Below are 6,621 nucleotides of genomic sequence, written 5' to 3' on the forward strand. Positions count from 1 at the left end.
TCCATGTAATGCCAGTCTGTTTTATCTGACATCTCAGCTCTTATTTCCCACATCTAAAGATTTCTTGACTTTTTACCAGGGAAAATTGCAGCCTGAATTTATTATTTGCTTTTTTCTTTTTAGAAATTATTTCTTTCCTTTTTTTTTTTTTTTTGAGTTGGAGTCTCATTCTGTCACCCAAGCTGGAGGGCAGTGGCACACTCTCGGCCACTGCAGCCTCGACCTGCTGGGCTCAGGCAATCCTTCTGCCTTAGCCTTCCAAGTAGCTGGAACTACAGGAGTGCGCCACCATGCCCAACTAATTTATTTATTTATTTATTTATTGTAGAGATGAGGACTCGCCAAGTTGCCCAGGCAGGTCTTGAACTTATGGGCTCAGACAATCCTCTCACCTCGGCCTCCCAAAGTGTTGGGATTATAGGCATGAGCCACCACGCCAGACTCAGAAATTATTTCTAATGAATAGATTCTGTTTCTTGAATGCTGTGTTTTCTTGGTTTTACTAAAATGAAGATTTTAACTGCTCCACGATGGTTTTCTATTTCTTTTCACTATTCCTTGAATAATGAAAGTTTTATTCGGGCTGGTATTTTCCCTCTCAGATAGGGAAAGTGGGTTTTTCCAGAGCCTGCTCCCTTTCACATTGCGGTGGTCACATTCCTGCTTGTTCTTTCAACAGATGGTGTTTGCCAGTCTGGTTCTGCAGTTGCCTGGGGCACTGGGGAGGAAGAAGGAGCCCCGGGAATCTCCACTGGGGGAACTTTGGGGTTTTTGCTCCTGTGAAGTGAAGTCTGTGTTGGGCCTGGGCCTGGCCTTGGCTCTGCTTGGTCCAGCAACCCGTGCTCAGCCTCCAGCCCCCAGCCTACAAATGTAGCCTGGCCCCTTCTTGGGGCTACCACTGACTAGGTTGGGAAGGCCCTTGCTGCTTGGAGCAGCCACCCTGCCATAAGCTGCCCCTCAGTCCTGCGCAGCCCCTGTGCTCCTAGGCAGCCTGAAGAACCTGAAGACTCCCACCCTGGGCCCTGGGCTCCCTTCACCCTCTCTGTTGGGAGCTGCTGGGTTCCATGACTCTTCCTGGTATCTCCCACCTTCCCTGGAAACAACCCACAGTTCCAGGTCCAGGGGCCCCAGTGCTCACAGGCATTCACCCCTGGATGCCGGGAGGGGTAGGGTTTGCTCCCTGTGTCATGTCTTCAGAAGCCTTGAAGGAAGTGTTTTCTCCAAAGAAGTGAGTCCTGGAGATGCTGGAGCTGGACACTCATTGCTGTCAGCCCCTCCCCACCACCATTTTCCCCTGGGCGGTGGTGGTGGCTCCTTATCCTCCTCCTCCTCCTCCTCCTCCAGCCTCGACCTCCTGTGCTCAAATGATCTTCCCACTCAGCCTCCCAAGTAACTGGGACTGCAGATGCTCATCACCTCAGCTGGCTTAACTTCTTTTCTACAAACCCACACCTGCCTGAGATGCCAAGCCCCACGAATCCTCCAGAGCTGCTGTCCGTGGGACACCTGCTCCTGATCTCTGATTGCAGTAGGCACCAGGCCAAGGAAGGCCATCAGATGCCTTCCTCAGGAGTGAAGCTGCTAAGGCTACCTTCCCATGATATCTGGACATCAGCTGGCTGAGGTCCCCACACTGAGGACTGGGTCAGAGAGGTCTGGAGGGGAAGAAGGGCAGTGTCCATCCCCTGAGTGGAACAGGAAAGAGGGGTGAGCCCGGAGTTAAGGGGTGGGGCCTTTCTGGGGTCCACTGCTTCTGACTGGGCTTGGGGTGTTCGTGTCACTCTGCTAACAGGATCCCTGTCTACATCTGCATGGTCGAGCTGTGTGGCCATGACCTGCAGCTCACACTTCCTCATCAAGAACATGCCCTTTCCCGCCATTTGGTCCCTCCAACAACTCGACACTCAGAACTTTCTCTTGCCCAGAACGCTCATGGTCCATCCGGAGGCAGACTGCCCTTTCACCTCTCTGAGCCCTCCACAGAGCCTGCTGCCTGCCAGGCCCCGGACTGGACACAAAAGCAGAGGGGGCTGAGAAACTCCCATCTCAGTGAAGCCCACCTCGGGCCCAGCTCCTGGGTATGACCCTGCCGGCTGTCCCAGCATCCTCTCTGCCTGCCCTCAGGCCATTCAGGAGTGGCTTGAACTTAGCCTGGATCCTCAGTTTCTTCTTCCATGAATTCTTCTTTCTAATTCTTTTTTTTTTTTCCTTTTTCACTTGCAGGATTAGGTTTTAATGAATTTGAACACAAGGCAGATTTTCAGATATATATAAATACATCTCCATTTTACCCCTGTTTTTGCTGATTTCTTCTCTTAATCCTTTTGGACAGGGATGAGCGAATGTTTGAACTCTTTCTTGTTAAAGCAAAAACTTCCTTAGAGCCTTATAGTCTTTTTTTTCTTTAAGGAGTTGATCATCTGAATTACTAATACGTCCTGTAGTGAATATTTTTAATTTCTTTTCTACTAACTGGTTTTTGTTTCCTAGATCCTGAATTGTCTATGGTTATATGACGCTTTTAATTTCTGTATCGATCCAGACCCTCTTTGTTGGTTTCCTCAAAACAGTATTCTCTTTCTCTAGTATATCACTATTGTCCCTTCTGACTTTTGCTTGTTCCTCATGGAATAAATGTGGGTGCTCAGTGCATCCCTTATGTACAAAATACTGGATCCAGGATTCCAATCCTTGGCATTTAGGACCATCCATGAGGGGCTTATATGTGCGCATTTTCACTCCTTCTACAAAGGCACTGGTCTGCTTTATGGCAGAGGACTTAACGTCTCTCCATTCTATCATTCCATCCATTTTTGGTCCTGTTCTACAAGGTATTGTAACAGAATCCAGTTCTTGCAGCATACTATATAATGTGAGTTTTGGTAGCATGATTAACCCACAGTTATGGTCAGTGGGTAACATTGAACCCCTGAACCTCTTGGCATAGATCCACTTGATATTTTCAAACTTACAGTCATACAAGACTAGAGGATATGTTGGGAGCCAACCTTGGAGGCCCGCCTGATTGACAAAGTCCAGGTGCGCTGAGGATCCCCGGCCGCAAAGCGAGTCCGGGCAGCTGAGGCCCTTCTGTCTTCCGTCTTTGCTGTTAATACAGCTGAAGAAATTCTGTGCAGTCATGGAAGAAGAAGATGGCCTGTTTATGCGAAGAATCACAGCTAACCTGGAAATGTCATGGTTTATTTTTCCATTTTCCCACTATGCCACTTGGCCTTTTCTAACATATGCTAGGGTTAAACTCTGAAGCACATCAAGAATGCTTTCTTTCACTTGGTTATAAGATACTGGATATTGCTGAAGTAAAAAATGATATAAGTATATTCACTCCTTATTTGATTTAGAATTATGCAGTTTAGTGTGTAGACATAAGGTTTTTTAGAAGTACAAGTTTATGGTAAGTTCATTATGAGCTCATTATAAGTTCTAACACTTATGTAGGTGATTTATAACACTTTTCACTGATTTAGGATAAAGATTAATGTTAAGGTTTTTACTTAATTTAATAGTTAAAACTCTAAGTTAACCTTTATAGAGTGGGTTTTCACTGAACTCATAATATAATAATCAGACACTTTTATGACAGATCAGCTAAAACAGAAAGCAACCTTGAGGGGCCTGGGAAACATTACTAAAAGCTTCTTTTGAGTTCTCTTTAGAAACAAGTACTGCAAGATAAGAGAAAAGTAACGAGGACATCTGGACAAGGGAGGCGATCACTGGACTCTGAAGAACATAAAAGCCTAAGATGAGAAAATTCCTGACACATAAGGAAATATACACTTAAAGAAACTTTCTTGAGACATTTCAAGGACTGTAATTTGGGACATTGAACTGAAAGTATCATTGTTGGCTTTATGAATAAGACTTGTTGTCTAAATGCCTATGGGAATCTTGGTTTGTTTGCTACTAAGACCACTAGATGGTAACTTTTAGAAGATATGTACGTGAAGGAATTTTCTTTGTCTTGCCCCTTCACGAATGGTATAAAAGCTCTGTGTTAACTAACATTAAATTGTCATCTGTTCAAGAAGCAGGTGTCCGGTATATTATCTTCGTCTTTCACCTATCCGTCTCTCCTTCAGGACATCTCACGACCCTTGCGGGGTGGGCCCCCGCAAGGATATTCTACAGTCATACTATGTTGAGGTTTCTGGGGATTTTTCTCTATGTTCAGCAGCTCATCAATAATCTCTGGCTTCTCCATTCCTTGGTCAATCAGAAAGGGGATAACCCTCATGCAGTGGACTTGATGATAAAGGAATGCCTAGCCAATCCCTTCAAACTGACATAACTGGAAAGGTTCTTGCCATCCCTCCTCACCCAGGCTCTACCCCAGTAGTTGTACTTAAACAGACAGAATAGTCCTCTGAAAATTAATCACTCCATTGGCTACATCCATTTTATACAAGTTCCTGAAATCATAGGTGCCAATATATTTCTGAGCTGCATAATTCATGGTTACAATATCTAAAATCAGCACGAGGAAAAAAATAGCAGTAAGTCCGCTCAAGACAGTTAAACCTAGTGTGGAAGCTAGGTTCTACAGGGGACAGGGCCAGTATATAGCTGTCTGGGGGGAGCACCCAACTGATAATGTGGGTATAACGGATCTCTTTAGCAGCATCGTTGGTTTCATCTTTTAAATTAAAATCCTCTGAATCCCTGCCCCTTGGGAACTGAGAACGATGGTCAAGAGAAATCACCTGTCCAAATGCACTAGCTCCTTTGCCCACATCAGTGATAGCTGGATATCTGTCTGCTTTCTACTAGTCAAGTCTTGGTTAAGAGCTTCACACAGTTTCTCTTCAATGGTATTATTAGTGTTTTCCTTATTAGCAAAGCCCTGGTATCCCCAGCCCTGATGGGCTATTCTTAGGACCACGTGTCTTCGTCCATGAGCACTGAAATCAAATGCATGCTTAGCGTTTCCAGCTCCTGATGTATTTTCTCCAACATTTGAGTCCTTGTTGTTAGCCTGTTCCTTTTTAAGTCTTTGCATCCCCTGCTCCAGTTCTTGTACTCTTTTTAGGAGATTCTCAGTCTGGTTTCTATCTGTCATTTTCAGCCATGACATGACAACCTCAGGAATAAATGAATAATATAGGTCCACCCCACCTGTTCTTGATACTTCTAATCCAGTGAGGAACATCTACAATCTAAAGTCAGTTTTAACATAGGAAGCAGAAAAATAACAGCAAATACAGTCTCTGCATGTCCATTTGTCTATTCCCCTCCGTGGATCCAGAGACTTCTTTTTAATTCTGTTAGATGATGCCTTTGTATTCCTGAAGCAAGCCCTATGTGATGGTGGCACAAGATGATTTTGACACACTGGTAGAGTCTTTTGCTGATATTTTATCTAAAATGTTCACATCTATAGGCATGAGCGAGGTAGCATTATCATTTTATATGCTCCCTTGATGGGAGTTATGGATTCACGAATAGGAGGCTTTCTGTTAGGGTACGGACAGACCAGGTGAGGGTGGAGAGATGCAGGGAGGTGAGCAGCACTGCTGGGGTTGGCAAGCCAGAGGTGTGCGCCAGCAACCCAGAGATCCAAGTAAATTGCAAAGAATTGCAACACACAAAAAGGTTAAGAAAGAAAAGTTTATTTAGAAATAAATTAGAGAGAGAAAGAGAAGGAAAAGAGAAGATTCACCTCCTCAAGGTGGGGGAGGGAGACCAAAGCCAGGAAGCACGGCGACAGCCATTGCTCAAAGAGTACATGGCCACACCAGACTCCAGCAAGGCAATGGCCGAAAGTTGCTTGTGGTTGAGTCCTTTTAACCATTCCCCTTGATGGGGGGAGATCATTAAGGTGATTGGGTGGTGGCCTGCTTTCACGTCATCACAAAGGGGCAGGCAAGAGCAGGTACTGATGGACAGCAGGCAGATGGGTGGGTTAGTCACATGATTGCTGCCATGCTGGGGCTTATCTGTGTAGTTCAGAGGGCTGATTAGGTTAACCCTGGGGGTGGACAGAGATTCCTGAAAGAGACTTGTTAGACATTTGCAATTCACAAATTCCTTGACCAAAGGTGGGTTAGTTTGGGCTGTCCTGATCTTGTATCTGAAGGAGATTTGCCTAGGGGGGATGGGATAGGCTGCTGCTTGTCCTGCAGTAGAATGTCTGAATGCTTGCTAATCATTACACTGAGGCAAAAAGACTAAGAATAAGCTAAGATTCTTCTAGGTTCCTATAGGTACTTTTCACTTTCCATTTTTTTCCTGTGGTCTAGGAAAGTTAAAACGATTTAAAAGTTAAATAAAATTCAGTTGGGTTGCATTTTCTTTAAAGATAAATCTCCAATCACCTTTCTAATTTCTTCTATAGAAGTTGAAACTTTCAGATGTTCCATTTCTCCTAGGATTGATTTTATAATTTCTATTCTGCTAGAAAAGCAGTCATCCCCTCCAAGTTTTCATGGGGTCAGACTTAACTGTCTTCATCACAGTCCCCAAAGTCCTGTGCTGCTGCCCAACCTGGGTGAGATGCCCACCTCTCAACCAAGTCTCTGGCCAAGGCCTGAGGTAGGCACCAGGGGTCCAGTTCAGGTCCAAGTTCTCCCCCAGGACCAAGCCTGAGTTGTCACGTGACTG

General features: G+C 45.0%; 1 pseudogene; it reads right to left on the reverse strand.

Moving 5' to 3' along the window:
• Positions 1–2,508: 2,508 nt before the first annotated feature.
• On the reverse strand, positions 2,509–5,095 carry LOC103259246 (annotated as a pseudogene).
• Between the last annotated feature and the right edge of the window lie 1,526 nt (positions 5,096–6,621).

The sequence above is a fragment of the Carlito syrichta genome, unplaced genomic scaffold, assembly GCF_000164805.1.
Source record: "Carlito syrichta isolate Samal-C Ts95f unplaced genomic scaffold, Tarsius_syrichta-2.0.1 Scaffold302575, whole genome shotgun sequence".
Classification (NCBI taxonomy): Eukaryota; Metazoa; Chordata; class Mammalia; order Primates; family Tarsiidae; genus Carlito; species Carlito syrichta.